Source organism: Etheostoma cragini, chromosome 18 (assembly GCF_013103735.1).
Source record: "Etheostoma cragini isolate CJK2018 chromosome 18, CSU_Ecrag_1.0, whole genome shotgun sequence".
Taxonomy (NCBI): domain Eukaryota; kingdom Metazoa; phylum Chordata; class Actinopteri; order Perciformes; family Percidae; genus Etheostoma; species Etheostoma cragini.
In genome coordinates, this window is record NC_048424.1 from 2387141 (window position 1) to 2405049 (window position 17909).

The 17909-nt window shown below is 44.0% G+C and overlaps 1 protein-coding gene across 2 annotated transcripts in view; it reads left to right on the plus strand.

Moving 5' to 3' along the window:
- The window catches only part of hivep2a (HIVEP zinc finger 2a), a 98216-nt gene that overhangs the window by 17458 nt on the left and 62849 nt on the right, over window positions 1–17909 (plus strand). The window lies entirely within an intron of this gene.

Here is a 17909-nt window from a genome sequence, read left to right on the forward strand (position 1 = left end):
GTGTGTGTGTGTGTGTGTGTGTGTGTGTGTGTGTGTGTGTGTGTGTGTGTGTGTGTGTGTGTGTGCGCGCGCACAATACGGAGCTTTGGTTTCGCTTCCGCCTCGTTCCTCATGCAAATGGCGGCTTCGTTGCTTCTGCAGCCTGCACACTTCCTGTCCATGCTCTATGAGTGTGTGTGACAGAGAGAGACCGTACTGCATAAGTACAAGTAGTTGAGTGTGTACATTTCTGCATTTATATGTGTGTGTACAGTATGTGTGTTTATATGTGTAAACATACATTATACATGTGTAGATACAGGATATATGTTTATATATGTGTGTGTGTATATGGTATGTATATAGTATATGTGTATATTTACTAGGCAGACTGAATGTCAATTGCTTATAAGCGCTCAACTCAAAGTACACCTGAGGATGAAGGGGATGTATTTTGTATTTTTGTAGTATTTGGACATCACAGAAACGTATTGGTAACAGTAACAAACTGTCGTAAACAGTTTTTCAATGCTGTTAAATAATTATAAACATAAGTACAACAGCAGTTAACAGAGACTATACATAACATTAGTAACGCTGTAATAAACAGTAGTCTGGCACTCCACAGCGCTGTGGAGTGATCTCTGGCTACACCACCGAAACCAATCTTTTGGTCTAACCAAATCTTGATCCCCAAAAGAAGCAAGCAGGCCGGCCTCGCACCATCCACATGTTCCTTTAAACTCTCCATTTCCACAGCGTAGCTCCCTGTAGCTCAACGTTTTGGACTTTGCATTCGGCCTTTACGTGAACTACATTTTTGTCTTCATTCATAATCTTCAGCTTTCACGGTTAGAGCGTCACCTGAGACCCGTCAGCTGAAGAGCATTCAGAGAAAGACATGATGTCTGTGGGTGGAGGGATGGAGTGATGAATGGAGAAAAGGACAAGGTCAAGCCAGGGAAGGTGGGATTGTAATCAGGCGCCCTCGCCTCCTCCGCCCCACACTTTCTCCGTTATCTTTAGTCTTTTCTCGTCTTCCATCCTTTTCAGCATCCTTCACTCTGTCATGTTTCCTTTCCTCTCCTCCTCTCACCCGGCCCCTCACCTATTCTGTTCTGTGTACTCATCCCATCCTTCTGTCCTCAATGGCTCCATCCTGTCTTCATTGTCTGGTTCCCCCCTACATCATCCTTTATCCCTCCTCCTCCTTTCGCTCTCCCGTCCGTTCGCTCCATCACCGGCCCTTCCCGCTTCACCTCTCCCCCCTGTGTGTCACTTCCCCTTGCCTTTATCTTTTCATCACTCCCTCCATCCCTCCACCATCTCCTCTGCCAGGGAGAAACAGGTGGCTCGCCTCTGCTGGGCCACTTGGTGGCTTCCTGCCCAAATCACACACACAGAGAGAGAGAGAGAGAGAGAGAGAGAGAGAGAGAGAGAGAGAGAGAGAGATACCCATGTCAGTGCTCTGGCGGGGGCTTGTACCGTGTGACGGACGGATGGAGGTGGAGCTGGAGGAAATGGAAGAGGAGGATGGGAGGAGAAGTCCAACCGAAGGCTGTGATTTTCTACACTGAGGCAGAGAAAGAGAGCAGCAGGTGCTTCGGTTTGAAGGACTCGTACAGACGCACACATCCACTCAAAGATAAGAGCCACCGAGATATTTCTGTGCCCACACCAGCATGACATCATTTCCTGTCCTTGCACAGGAAGGCAACGCTGTAAAGAGCCTGTGGTGTGTGTCTCACATCAGCTGTTTTTTTCTATATTAGAGAGACATTTTCCTTACTCTCCTGTCCTTTTTTCTTTCTAATTTACACTCTTTTCCAGAGCGTGCTCTTACGTCTCTGTTACATAAAAACATTTGGCCGAGTGCGTTCAACCTCTGCAGAAACGAGAGCTCCGTGTCATCCCAGTGCATCCCCTCCCAAATAACTTGTTTAGTGCTACAGTAAAAGTGTTTTTTTTAACCAACAAATGTTCCCTTCTCTGCTCTTTTTGTATTCTCTTCCTCTAATCTTAATCTCATGCTGCATTTTCTAAAAAGTGACATATTTGGGGGGAAAACGAGGGATTGGGCTTGTTCCTGCATAGCCGCTAGGATTAGCCGCCGCTACAGTGGCTAGCAATCTCCGCAGCTAACTCCATATGCATGGCATTAAGACTGATTAGCTCCACGCTAGCTCACTCATACTCAGGGTATTAAGGCTTAAAAAAAGCTAGCGCAGCTGGCTAGCACCTTGCGTCTCCCGTCCGTCAGGGGATTACCGCATGCTAATGGTGGTGGGTGCAGAGAGTGGCCTAGCGGGCTAAATATTAGCGCTTCAAAGAGGGAAAGTAAATCTGGCACGACCTGAACACACAACAAATTTAGTTGATGTGTGTCTTCTCTCAAGTCACAAGTTTTTAGGTGTGCAGAAATATATATTATACATATAATACCTGAGTGCGTCTGGGGACAAATGCAGGTCTAATGTCTGCCCCTCCTAGACAGCTATCAGAGAGATATACCTTTTAGCAATTACATTAACCAACTGCAGAGGACTGTGGCTTCATCGGTCCGCTCCGTGTGGAAGTAAGAATGTAAAGCTCAACAGAAATAAGCTTGCATGGCATTTAGTGGGAATTTGATCTCCTCCTCCTCACCCTTTATCTTGTAAAACCTGTTGGAACCTGCACTGGATACACTTTGGCATCCATCATGGTCGAGCTGAAGATCGAAAGCTGTTTGTCTCCTGCGTTTTAGAAATACAAGTAATTAAAGTAATTTAAGGAAGGACAGCTCCAGCCAAACAAATCCAAAACAAAGTTCAGGGTACTGCCGATGTAGTCAGATTGGATTCACTGAGAATGGATTCTAGCAAATGTCAAAAAGTATCAAGAGCAAGAGAGTTTGCTTGCACAGTGTTCTGGTAACTTAAACGTTTTTTTGACATATCTTAAATGTGTTTTTCGGTTGTGAACATCATATACTGGTTTCTTTCCCCGCTTTTGAGAAACCTAATGTCCATACTTAGACATGGTGACTGTGGCATGTACTGTACATCTTATCGCAGGTTGCTGATCCCTGTTTGCTCTGCTGTATCTCCAGTTACGTACAGTGAAACATAGAACGCAGAATGATGCAAATGCGACTTGACATGATGAAATAAAATCTGAAAACTCTGGTAATTTTCCATAACTAAGTTTTGCTGTGTTCCACGAGAGCGTAAAACCAGAGAAAATCTTAATCCAGGGTGTCAGTGCACATGCAAACACAGTCTAGTTTTAAACCGCGGTTCAGATATGGGGCCAGAAAAACACTCCTGTGTCGTATTAAGCTGCTTACTCATGATAGGCCGCCGCCCAACTATGCGCTGCGCTGCCCCTGGCGTCGTGCACATAGACAGTTAAAGAAATGGACCAACAGATCCCGTTGTTCTAGATGGAGAATAGTGAAGGAAAATAGAAGCACTTTTTCCGTGATGGCAGAGCGTTACTGCGCCGCCTCCGACTGAGCTGGAAGACGTAGATGTGATGTGGGCAACGTGTCTGAAAGCTGTAAGTCTTCTGGTAGCTGTGCAAGTGAAATCTCAATCATTCCCAATCGGCAGAGACGGAGAGCGTAGGTAGATGTTAGGAGATAACATAGGCACAGGCTAATTACTGCTAACTAACAGGCTAGTTAACATTAGTAATTAAACCTTAACAGTCACAATACGGTGATTTGTTGACTATGCAACAGCAAGTCGCGTGGTTATGACAGAATTGTTAGCCTATTTTTACAAAAACGTCTGCTACGGAGCCAACTAACGGACAAATAGTCTTCAGATGTAATGTTATTCACTGTCAAAGTGACGCCACAGTGAATGGCAGTGAGTGGGATGCTGACTGCAGGTCATGGCTTGGGAGCATTAAAATGACCTAGTTGCCGCTGACCCTTTGAAAGAGCAACCAATGAGATAACAGCATGTTGTTACCTAGCAACAGGAAATGCCTTCCTTGCCACCCTTGATCACGAATACCTGCATGGTGGCCATGTTTGTGTGTTTTCCCCGTGTGTGTGCCCCCCCATCAAAAACCACTAGGTTCTTGATGAAGACACTGTTTGATCTCCAGAAACCAACTGGGAAAAAAACCAACTGGGCCTTTGAAATTCATCTTCTTTCCCAGACAACAGCTCCACATATCTAAATGGTGACATTTCATTTCAAACCTATACATTGTGACACATCTGTCGAGACAGCTTTGACGTGTTAGCTCATTTAGTATCTTGTCTTTTCGGTAATGTCATTTCTAAAGAAATGTAATCCAGAAATTTGAAAATGAGTGGAATTCTACACATCAAAAGCATCCCTCACTTTTCTTACTGGCAGACTTTTCCCCTCTCACTCTCTATCTCCCTCGCTCCTTTCATCCCTCTGAATGTTTCTCTCCATCCATCCCTCCCTCTGTCCCTTTGCCTCCTGTTTCATCCTCCAATCACTCTGATCCCCATCCTCCTTCCTCCTCCCCTTCAAAGCTCAGTCTATCTGTCTCTGGATTCAATCCTCCCCTCCCTTTCACCCCGCTCTGCTCTCCTCCCTTCTTTCCTCGGTCCTCGTCCTGTCTCGACTCGTCTCTTCTTCTCTGATGTGCTTCTCTTTCCTCTCCCTTCATCTCCTCCTCTTCCGGTTTGCCTTCTTGTTTCCTGTTTCCTTTTCTTTTATTTGTCTTTCTTCTTAATGCTTCTTTATTGTCCCCATATCTCTTCCTCTCCCCTCCACCTTAAATTCCTCTTCTTTGTCCTTATCGTTTCCTTTCCTTCCTCTCCTCCTCTTTTATCTTACCTCTTCTTTTCCTTTCCAATACTCTCACCCAGCCTCCTAATCTGTCCTCCCATCCCTCTTCTCATGAACTTTCCTCCTGTCTTTCTTCCTCTCCTCTCCTTTACTGTTTACCTCTCCTCCTTTCTTTTTCTCCTTCTTCCATTTCCTCCTTCCAGTCCTCATCTTTCATCTCCCTTTTCTCTTCTCCTTTTCATCCTCTGGATTTGTTCTCCCCTGTCATCTCACCTAATCTCTTGTCCTTTTTCTCTTCCCTTCTCCTGTTTCCTCTCTCATCCTTTCGTCTTCTTGCCTCTCCTCATCTCCCCTTTCATCCCGAAGAAACTCAAAACAGATCCTCCTTTTTCCCCTCTAAGCTGTCAGCCGTACTCTCTCTCTCTCTCTCTCTCTCTCTCTCTCTCTCTCTTGCTTCAGTCTCTTAACTGACAAACTAAAAGACACTCAGATATATTCACATGTTTGTTTTGAAAGTGTGTGTACCTGGTGTGTACACACACTCACAGTGTCAGTGACAGGATTTGCCTGACTACGTGATATTAGACTTCTCAAACTTAAACTACATAGGATCAGCAGCAGCTGTCAGCCATGCGTCTGTGTGTGTGTGTGTGTGTGTGTCTGATCTCTTGTTAGACTGCCGTAATGTGTGTGTGTGTGTGTTTGTGTGTGTGTGTGTGTGATCTCTTGTTAGACTGCCTTAATGTCATCAGTACATTTTTTTTGCTCTATCTAATTCCCACTGGATGTGAGACGCTGAGACGTTGAGCTGAGGGCCAGAAATATCTATGCAAATATATTCCCATAAGTCTCCTGTAAAAAAGGCGAACCTCCGAAGTTCCTTCCAAAATCATAATTGTTGGCATGAAAGTAGAGCACTTCATGGGGTAGTGTTGCTGTGAACGTGTGAGTCGTCTTCTCAGGAACATTGTTTCCCTCCTAGTTTGACGTTTGTCTGCATTAAACCGGATGTTGAGATGGGACTCAGGGGTTCAACCATGGTGCTTTGGACCATGACTTATGTTTATGTTTCTGCCCATGGCGCGGGTTAGATGAAGGCCTCTGGGAGACAGACGATCGCTGCGATATAAGAATGCTTGGAAAGAGTCAGTCGAACGCCATCATCCTATTTTAATGGCCAGAGTTCAAATACACTCCAGAATGCAAGATGTAAAAGCATTGTCAGTTTTATTCTAAAGCTTTTTGTGTTGATGTAGTAAAGGACGCTGAGTATCGCTGAGCCCACGGGCGGAGCTAGCAAGTCGTTTAAATCATGTGAGTTAACATGGACATGCTAAATATTACGGTTATGAGGCGTATCCTGTTTTTGATCATATGAAGGGTTTTTTATGTTTACGTGGCACACCGAGAAATCATGTCATTCATATCTCCGTACAGGCTCGCTGACAGCTGTCTGCTCTGAGACTTCAGATACAGTATTAGGGGACCACTAAGGTCTATATAAAAGAGACTTCAGATACAGTATTAGGGGACCACTAAGGTCTATATAAAAGAGACTTCAGATACAATATTAGGGCACCACTAAGGTCTATATAAAAGAGACTTCAGATACAGTATTAGGGACCACTAAGGTCTATATAAAAGAGACTTCAGATACAGTATTAGGGACCACTAAGGTCTATATAAAAGAGACTTCAGATACAGTATTAGGGGACCACTAAGGTCTATATAAAAGAGACTTCAGATACAGTATCAGGGGACCACTAAGGTCTATATAAAAGAGACTTCAGATACAGTATTAGGGACCACTAAGGTCTATATAAAAGAGACTTCAGATACAGTATTAAGGGACCACTAAGGTCTATAGAAGCATCCAAAGAGCACCATGTCATGGGACCTTTAAACAAACACTTTCCAGTGTTAGCAAAAGAATCTGCATCCTGTCGGATTCCCCACAGCTGGATGCCGTGTCTCTGACTGTGCAGCATTCAGGCATTTTATAGTTTTTACAACTTTAATGTGTTTTTGAGTCTGAACTCAGCTGCCTTTGACAGCTTTGTGTCTCTATTTTGCTGCTTAACCCTGTTGACACTGGCAGGCTGTAGAGTTGCAGAGATTAGGATCGCGTGCAGGCCCTTAATTCATGTGTATATATACACAGATTTGCATACGCAGAGACCTTCTATACAGTCTATGGGAGGGACTCACATACACACACATGCAGAAACTTACACAGTGTGTGCTGTATAGGAACCCACTCGCAGTTGGTATTCACTCTCTTCACCAAACCAAACACTTTAATTTATCCCCATCTCTCTCTCAGTCCGACCTCAGGCCGTTAAAGGTTTCCCGTTGGGTTTGTGGCGGGCAGAAATGTCAGAGCTGTGGATTCCAGCGCCGGGCAGAGAGGCTGCTCTGTGGTGGCTGACTGCTATGCTATATGTGTTATGTTTCTGTCCGTGGGGTGCTGCTTTTTCAGGCACTATGTAAGTGTACAGTACGCCGAGGTGAAGGCTGCCTGGGCCTGAGGATCTGAGCTGGGGGGTTCTGGAGAGACAAGAAGAATCTTTTACCCACCTGTGAGGTATGTTTCAGGAATGGATGCCATGAGAATAACATCAACAACTAGAAAACAAAAGATGAGACACTCATCTTATGTTGGCCAAACTCAATTGCAATACACACATTCAGCGACAAAACGTGACTAACATTAGAAAAAAGATTGTGGTTGGTGTTAGCAACACCAACACCCCATAAGCAGTGCTCCCAGGACACAAACCCCCATTTTCCTCATTGTCTCGTGTTTTCCCCTTAACTTCTTCATGTTCAAAAACTCCGCTTCCCCGCTTAAAAGCAATGTGTTTTGGACCTTTGTGGCCTTGTACAGCGGCAGTCAGCGTGGTGCACACAATGATAAATACCTGGAATACAAACGAAATCCAGTGCATTGCTTATTTTAGGCATATGTACAAATTGTTTGTGTGAACAGTTTACTCAGAGTCCATTTTCTGGAGCTGTTCTGGATGTTTAAACACATCAAACAAGCTTCATCAGCAGAGGGAGTTTTGAAACTAAGGTGGAGGAGGGGTGTGTGGCCTTGAACAACTGCCACTTTGCTTGTTAGAAAGCCATGATTTCTCTCATGGCTGGTTAAATTCTCTGGGCGGGCAAAGCAGACAAAGGGGAGGTAATCTCCCCCCTTATGACCTCATAACGAGCAAGATTCCAGATTGGCCCATCTGAGCTTTAATTTTCTCAAAGGCAGAGCAGGATACCCAGGGCTCGTTCTACACCTATCACCATTTCTAGCCACTGGGGGGGGGCCATAGGCGGGCTGGGGGAACTTATATTAATATTAGATAACCTCATAAAGTGACATTTTCATGCCATGGGACTTTTACTAGGGGACTTTTAGGTAGACTACATAAGGAGTACACAGGGGTAAATGGTTTTTATCTATTAAAAAACATAACTCTCATAGTGAAACTGAAGGCTGGTTCACAAGTTCACACATAAAATGTGGACATCTGTGTGATTTGAATGGCTGCCTGGGATTCTGTGGAGGAGGAAAAAGCATACAAAAATAGAGACGTTTGTGTGGATGGACAGATATGTAGAAATCAAAGGGAACCGGTTCCACGACGAGTGACGGGCAACCAAAGCGCTCCAGAAAGCCTTCCGCTAACGTCTGGCGGTGTGGATTAGTCTCAAACCCAGAGGATGTGACATCATGTCCAGATGTTTCCAGCAGCTACACTGGAGCTCAGAATCAAAGAGCCAGCGCTTCTTTCTCAAGCTGCCATTTTGTAATCGTACAGGGAGGAATCCATGTTGGAGGTGGAAAGACTAGAGTGCAATGCATGTAAGTCTCCCATGACTTCCATTTTCTCTACCTAGAGATAGTGGAAAGTGGGAAAAAGTAGTAAAACAACACCTATATGCCTCATCCATCCAGGATCTCACCAACTTCTGAGCCTTTTTTGGGCCTTTTTTTAGCACAAATTGTAAACTGCTGGTTGTCATCTATGTTCGTCATCCGGAACAGTCGGCGTTCTCGCTGGATTTGCGGGTCGTCGCTATCCAGCCAAAGCTCAAGTGGTTACTCCCCAGTGCCTCAGCGTGTTGTCTGCTGTAGTTGTGACTTTTGAAGACTTTTTGAAGACTCTGTGCAAGTTGGTGCAAACAGACTGTATGTAAATAACCTTCTGGGATGGGATGAGCATCTGAGATTTAGTGTGAACTTTTGGTCCGATGATTACGTTTAGAAAAGCAGGCTTAATATTTAGTTGGAGGTTGCTGGTTTGAATTAACACAAATCTGTAACTGTAACATTTGGTTATATTTAGCTGGAAACACAGCTTCTTTTTAGTTTCTTTCCTTTCATCCTCCGTTTCCTCTCCTCTCCTCTCCTCTCCTCTCCTTTCCTTTCCTTTCCTTTCCTTTCCTTTCCTTTCCTTTCCTTTCCTTTCCTCTCCTCTCCTTTCCTTTCCTCTCCTCCTGTTCTTCAGATGCTGCTCAGGGCCAGAGGAGTTATATTTAGCTCTCCTCTCTTCCTTCTATCCCTCTATTTCTGTGTTTTGCCCCTGCAAAGATGGCTTCATTAGCCATAGACCTCAGCATGAAAACACATAAACACACACACACACACACACGCACACACAGGCACGCACACACACACACACACACACACACACACACACACACACACACTGGGATATGGCAGGGGATCGAGTCTGTTACATAAGAGCCTCTGTTACATAATTTGATGCCAATTTGATGCTGAATGGCACAGTGGCGACGCAGAACGTTGTGTGTGTGTGTGTGTGTATGCCTGCGTGCGTGCCCGTGTGTGTGTGTGTTTGTGTGTGTTTGTGTGTGTAAAACCAGTTTTTTTTCATAGTTTGGCCTCTCTTTGCCCTCCCTGAGCTGTTGCGTCAAAGGGAAATCAAAAGGTGTTAGTCAAACAGTTAGGCAGACAGAACTAGAACTCTGTGTGTGTGTGTGTGTGTGTGTGTCATTTTGAAATGACACACTTGACTTGTTTAAAAAAAAAACTCAACATATCTCATCATTTGAAACCTCTTCTAACGCGTCTGCTTCTTCTTTTTATCTTCATTTCTTCCCCCGTGATCGATATCAACGTAATAACGGGAATCAATGAAGGTTAATGTCTTTTACCTGGAATCCCCTCATCGGTGCATCTCACAGGAAGAAGCATCTTTATGTAGCACATGCAGCAGGAAGGACCGCAGACATTTCATTTTAGAGTTTCAACTTTGTGCTGACGTGCAGAGCTGCAGCTGCTCTAAGGAATTCTATCTACTTTAAAGTATAAACAACTAGAGCTAGACGTATATATTTGTAAAAAATCCAGAAACGTGTTATAGAACTTAAACAGATTTCCGTAACATTAGTTATATGTAAATATTTATGAGTTCATACTTAATAGTATGATAATAATTTGTTTTATTGTCACAACAGAACACAGAAATATGCACATATATTAAATATATATATTAAATGATAAATAAAATTTATAAAAATGCAAACTTAAGATAGGAAACTTAAAGTTCTTTGAACAAAAACACAATAAAAAAAATAATTAGAGTGTTGCCAAAAGGGACCTTTTAGAGCGTCCTCTGGTGGACAAACTATGCAACGCCAACACTCAACATGGTTGACCGTCCGTTTTTATTTTATTTTTCAAATAATCCTTTGACCACCAGTCTGCCTGTTGGCAACACAGGTGTCTTAAGTTTGCATTTGTATTGTTTTTTTTTTTATTGGCCATCATGAATGCCGATAACGATAGTTCGGGAAATGCTAGTCTATAATGCACCATGGGAGGTGGGGCCCCAAATCTTTTAGGCAGACTTTAGTGTCCTACAGAGGCTGTAACGGGTGCTAAAGCTAGAGTTAAACTAGATTTCGGTAGGATATAAAACTGAATAAAGCTGTACAGTAGCACTGTGAGATATTTAAGAAAAACAGATAATGTCCTGGCAGTAAGTTACCTGTATCTTTTCTGTTAAGTTTACTGATGTTTCCGGTAAAAAAACCTAAAAAATCCTGTAGATTTTCAGTTTGTCCTGTGTAGATTTAAAGAGGAAATTTCTGTTAATCTCCAAATCAAAATACGGAAAAACACCTGTGAATTATTACAGAAAACGTCTTCATATTATCAGAGCATATTAGCGTGTATTTCTACGGACGTTTCTAACAGTGTGGGCTAGTTTTTGGGCGAGGGAACAACTGACATGGACATTTTTCAACCGGGTCCTTTGACCTCTCAAATCCAGATACATAACTGTAAGTGGGTTCTGTAGGTATCTCCGGGTGTCCCCTTTGGAGACGTGTACGTTTTTAGGCATTTTACTGGCAACTTTCATATAAAAATAATGCAAATAGCTAGTTTAAACCTAGCAACTTTATTTGGCTCTATTTACCGCTCCGTACAGCCAGTTAACACCTCCCAGAAGCAGGCTTGGCACTCTGAGGTCGTGGTTCGAACCCCAGTAGAGCTGCTAGCTCCCAGCAGCGCAGCGCTGGGGTTATTCTGGGCAGCTCCCAGGTGGGAATGTGTGGAATCCCCCCCCCCCATCGGAAAAAATAAAGACAGGCATAACAACAAATGTTTCCACACCACCTGAATGCAGCTTTTTCCAACACGCTTCAAGTTTTCCGGATTTCTAGGTCCCATATCCTCGTTTGGCTGTTTAACAACCTGTTGTTATGGCTTTGTCGGGAAGCAGAGGGTGACTCGTCAGCCTGTTGCACTCATTCATCTCTTTGTTTTTTTCCTTTCTTTAATTTCCCGCGGGGGGAAGTAAGTCACAGCGAGGTCGGATTCCGCCAAACAGAAGCAGCTGAAATGGAAAAACAAAGACAAAAACCCGAAATTGAGTTACCACGAAACATGTAACCTCTGAACACAGACAAACAACGGGAGAGTCTCCATCTATGATGTGAATGTAAATCACCATCACCTCCATCAAAGCAAGAGAGGAGGAAGAAAATAATGTTCCTTTAAATAGTGTAAAAGTGTTTTATTTGGGGCAAATGTTAGATATTACAGAGAAAATATGAAAATATAATATGACCAATGGCAAAAGTTAGTACTTTGGAATTTTTTAGTCTCCCATTAAAGTACACTGCATACAAAAACACTGTCACTGTGTGTGTGTGTGTGTGTGCGTGCGTGTGTCATGTTGACACAGTGTAAAGCGTGTGCATTCAGCCGTGCACTGCCCCGACCATCAGATACCATCAGACAGCCTAGCTAGCCGTGCTATCTGCGCTAATTTCCTGCACAGGAAGGCTGCCCTTCTGGTGACATTGGTGCAACGCTAAACCCCCCCCCCCCTCTACACACACACACAAACACACACACATACACACACAACCGCTGCCACATAATGAGGTTACACAACAGTTAAACTCTTCCCTGTGTTGTTCATATCGATTAGCCCGCTCCAGCTGACGTACTGCCGACACAAACAGGACGCTCGGTTGCCAGTCCATCAGCTGGCAGATCAATCAGGGCCTAATGAGATAAACGAGCTCACTAATTAGTTAACGAACCGCTGGCTGACTGACACAGGCGCACGCAGAGCCAGCCTGCCAGCTTCTGTTCCTGTCGGCTCGGGGTGAAAGACAGAGCAAGAGTTCCTCCACAAAGCAGAGCGCAGCACGTCCAGTTTGATCTTTAAAACGAACTCCACTGAAGACTGAAAGGGGCTTCATTCATATTATTATTTGATCTGAGCTAGAGTTGTGACTTTCATTATCTCAGTTCAGGGCCAGCCCGTTGCATACGCAGTAGAGGCCAATGCTAGAGGCACGGACAGTTTAAATGAGAAAAGGAAAAAACTGTCTAAAAAGTTAGAAAAGCGACAAAAGACGCAACAAATCTTGAAAAAAAGAGACAGAAAAATGAGTAAAAGCATCGAACACGTTGAAGAAAAGCAACAAAAACATTGACAACTGGACAAGAAAGTTCAAAAAACGGCAAATACGTTTAAAAAAAGCCACCAAAACTGGTTGAAATCAGACCAAATTGGTTAGGGCCGACTCTGTCTCAGTAGGAAACCACATTTGACAAACTTTACAGGTTCTTTGCTGCACCAGAATACCTTATAATACTGCTGCTGTGTGTGTGTGTGTGTGTGTGTGCGCGTCTGTGTGTGCGTGTTTGTCTTCAACATCACGATATCATCAAAGCTAATTCCTCCAAAGTGAAAAGCCCTTTAGGCCGGTGGGTTAGTCGGCCTCAGTTGGTCGGCTGTGATTGACAGTCATGCTCTCCTAACCCACACTGCTATCATCACAGACCTGCCCTGTGAGTGTGTGTGTGTGTGTGTTTGTGTGTACTGGTCGTAGTTTTCTCTTGTAACACTAAACTGGATACTGCTGATGTCTCTGGGACCACAGTGTGCTTCTGTGAAAAGGACACATAGCTGGAGGGTCCGCCGGGACAGCCTCGGAATAAATTTAGCATAGTGGGGCAAGCCTGGGCTGGAGACACAGACAGACAGACAGAGAGCCCAACAGACACACACAGAGAGACAGAGAGCCCGACAGACACACACAGAGAGACAGAGAGCCCAACAGACACACACAGAGAGACAGAGAGCCCGACAGACACACACAGAGAGACAGAGAGCCCGACAGACACACACAGAAAGACAAACTGCTGTCACTAGGGTTCAAACCAAATGGAAGAAGACCCTCTCCAGCTCATATCCAGGCATTAAACACAACAGGATAACTCCTCCAAATTCGAAACAAAGAGTTCAGGACACAACATGTTGTTCTTCTCTTATGTTTCTTCACATATAGCTTTTATCATGGCACCATGTCACAGATGTGACTTCTCTGGTGCACAAATAAGGTATGCGGGATGATTTGAGTTAGATGTATTTTTATATTTACAGTCGAGGATAACCTTTGTGTTTCGAGGTTTGACTCGCTCACTTTAATGAACAGGAGTTTGGGGTAAACTGTTTTTTTTATAATCAGGCTGGATCTGCTGAGAATGTTTTCATCGTATCCTTCAAGAGCTGACGTCAGCCGCTGTGTCTGAGCTGCTGGCCACTGCTTTTGTGTGTGTGTGTGTGTGTGTGTTTGTGTGTGTGTGTGTGTGTGTGTGTGTGTATACCAGTCTGTTTAATGAGTGTGAACTCAAAGGTTTTGTATTTAGTCTTCTTTTGGCCTACTGGGAAGGTTCCTGGCATATGGGTGTGTGTGTGTGTGTGTGTGTCTGTGGGTGTGTGTGTGTGTGTGTGTGTGTGTGTGTGAGTGTGAGTGTCACCTTTTGAGTGGGAAGCCCCATATACACACACTGCAAGACTTATAATAGATCGCCTTCTCAAGTATGTTGAGTGTTTGTCTGCGCAAGGGTGTGTGTGTTTAGGTGTGTGTGTGTGTGTGTGCGTGGGTGTGTGTGGGTGTGTGTGGGTGTGTGTGCGCATTGTTCCACCCCCAGGGGGCGACAGGTGCCGCGGGCAACATGAAACCCCTGCAGAGTGACAGAGAGAGAGAGAGAGAGAGAGAGAGAGAGAGAGAGAGAGAGAGAGAGAGAGAGAGAGAGAGAGAGAGAGAGAGAGAGAGAGAGAGAGAGATAGAGAGAGATAGAAAGACATGGTCATAAGTTTATGGACGCCCAGACATCAAACCAAGATGAGATCATGTTCCCGACACCATAGGCATCAGTCTGCTGCTCAGGCGTGGGCGGTATCTTTCATACCTTCCTGATACTGTACACCGGTATACTGTATATGATGGTATTTGTGTAACCGGCGGGCTCGCAATACACACCCTGCATCAATGTGGCATCTTTGTATCAGTTTAGCAGAAAGAGTTACGTCAGAAAAACACACCCATTTAGACACAAGAGGTTGGGTGAAGTTGGGTGATCAGGTCTGGTTTCTCCCACACGGCTTTGTAGTTCAACCAAAAGGTGTTGGACGAGGTTGAGGTCGAGGTCGCTGAAGTTCTTCCACACGCCAAACTTGGACAACCATTTTCGGTCTGAAGGTAGCATGTCATGTCACAACAGGAAGGGATCTTCCCCAAACTGTTGACAGAACGTTGGCAGCAAAAAAAAAGAGCAAAGAAATACAGACAGGTTTGTCCGCATACTTTTGGCCACGCCGTGCAGACGGGTTGACAACATGACAGACGGCGGTGGAGTCAGAGATAGAGAGGAGAGAGGAAGAGAGAGACAGACAGGGAAGCAGAGATAGACCAATAGACAGAGATAGTTCTCAGTTTGCTGGCATTAGGGACAGCTGGCGTGTGTGTGTGTGGGTGTGTGTGTGTGTGTTTGTGTGTGTGTGTGTGTTTGTGTGTGTGTTTGTGTGTGTTGTCATGTCTTGGTTGCATAACACTCAACTGGGTCCCCCCGTGGCTTAGAGGCTAAAGTGGTCCCTCTCTTTTTTTCTCTCTCTCTCTCTCTCTCTCTCTCTCTCTCTCTCTCTCGATTAAATTCAGTGAACATGACTTTTGAATAAAAGAACACGCCAAGCACAAAAAACAGAGCACAGAACTTGGGAGATGATTGGCAGACAATCAGTAAAAGGTCCCACGTTTAGCTCATGGAATATAATTACAGAACTGCAGTATTGGTCAGAAATATGTCAAATGCAATCAAATCATTAGAACTGTTTAGAAATGGAAACTACGGAGAGCTAGCAGGCAAGTGAACGTCACAGGACGGACTCAAATGCATCGATGTGCTGTTTGAAAGAGACGCTACCTCCCCAGTTGAGGGGTTTGTCGGGGTCCCCTGGGTGGAACACCTTGTTTTAGGATTACAACGTGTTTCCCATGGTGCTTTGCAGCGGAGATAGTCTGCTGTGGAAAGAACAGCCCTTGCATTTTCTCTGCTCCACTTCCAAAGCTGTGTGTGTGTTTTGTGCATTATTTTATGGGAAAGCTCAAAGACTCACAGTTGTGTGTGGCAAGCATTTTGTGTGTGTGTGTGTGTGTGTGTGTATGTGTGTGTGTATTTGTGTGTCTGTAAAATTCCACATGTGGGCAATTGCGTGCAGGCGTTCTCCGTAGTTTGCATGCAGGTATGCGTACGTGTGTGTAGATTGTGTTTGCTTGCTTGTGTGTGCATGTTAGGAATAACCGCCAAATTCCACCAGGCGCGGATGCGTCCCATTCTGGTTTGGCTCCGTCGTCTGCCATGCGTCACACCACGCCGGGAGCGTCACAATCAAAGTGTCTGGCCTTGTATTTTCAGCGGATTTTAGCGTTGCGGCTGGTGGAATAGCAAACATTGTCTTGAGTGGTCACAATTGCAGAAGGCACTGTGTAACATTTAAGGAAATACTGGCAAAAAAAAAAAGTGAGGCGGTGTAAAAGAGAGAGGGAGCAGACTAGACCACTGTTGGGTCAGTGGTGGGGGGGGCGCGGGATCACCAGACACCTCCCGATACGATATCATCACGATACTTATGCCCCGATACAATATTATTGTGATTTTAAACATATTGCAATATTCTGCGATATATATTGCAATTTATAACCTTTTTCTCCAACTTCTAATCTTTCCCCAATTTCCAATGACGTCCCCAAAAGGAAACTTTTTCATCATCTGTTTTATCTAAAAAGAAACATTTCATCTCAGTTTACCAACACATATATAATAAAAGAAGGCACCTGTGTGTCGATACAGTGTTGCCAAGGAAAATATTGCGATACTATGCTGGATCGATAAATCCAGCCACCAATGGTTGTTGGATATCAAACAGGTATCCTAAAAAAAAGCGTGACATCCTTTAGAGCACCTTTAAATTTGTAACTGTTGCGTAGGGCAGGAGGACGGAGGAAAGAGAGGCATTTTATATAGGGAAACAGACAGAAAAAGATTAAAAAAGAGATAAGGAAAGGGAGAAGGGACTGAAGAGGAGTCAGGAAAGAAGAAAAGGAAGACATTTGCAGGCTAAAGGGACGAGAGATTGACAGAATAAAATACACAAAGAAAGGAAGGAGTCAGAGACTCTGAAACACAAAGGGAGCTAGAAAGTAAAACGGCGGGGAGACAAAAACGGAGACAGCGCCCGGCCGGGGACGAGGATGAGACGCTTCTAGCCATATTTAATCATCAAATATTAATGCAGTAAAGATGGAATACAGGAAATTAATAATCCCCCCATTAACAAAGGAGGAGAGCGAGTAGGGGCGACCAAAGACAAACGGCCCCGATTCAGCCGGATGATGGCGGGATCCAAATCAGGTGTCTCCACCTCGTCCATCTTGACCTGAACATCGCGGATCGGCTCCGCAGAGGACTCTGTCCTGTTTGAAGTCAAAGCCTGTTGCCAATTATTGTCGCTCATATGTGATGATGTGTGATGATGTGTCAGGGCGAGTGTGTTCATGGCGGTCGCGTCTTCAGAGGAGGAAGCGTGGGTTGTGCAGGCGGTGCTGCTGCTGCTGTTGTTGCTGTTGTTGTTGTTGTTGCTGTTGTTGTTGTTGTTGTTGTAGTTCTTGTAGTTGTTGTTGTTGTTGCTGTTGTTGTTGTTGTTGTTGTTGTTGCTGTTGTTGCTGTTGTTGTTGTTGTTGTTGTAGTTCTTGTTGTCTGTCTTACTGACCCACTTCTCTGCTTCTGTTTACTCCGAACATCATCATCATCGAACCGCATCACTTCCTGTAGAAAGAGGGTAGTGTGTACTTGGTTAGTGAGTTTGTTAGTACCTTAGCATTTTAAACTGAGGCCGCCCGATAAGACGATACAAATACAAATATTTGGTCATTTAAAAATCCGATATTGCGATATATCGGCTGATATATACTTAAATAAACAACACAAATCCAGAAACGCGTAACAAAACAAACAGATTTCTCTTACATTTATTGTTTGTAGTTATTTATGATTTCTTACTAAAATAAAATGATAATCAACAGGAACATCAACATATACTAAAGTTCTGATAAATAAAATGTATAAAAATACAAACTTAACATATGAAACTTAAAGTCCTTTGAACAAAAACACATTAACAAAAAAATAATAACAGCAATGTTGTAGAGCGTCCTCTGGTGGACAAACTATGCAACGCCAAAGCTCATAACATGGTTGACCAGCCGTTTATTTTTGAAATATTCATTCATATATATATATATATATATATATATATATATATATATATATATATATAT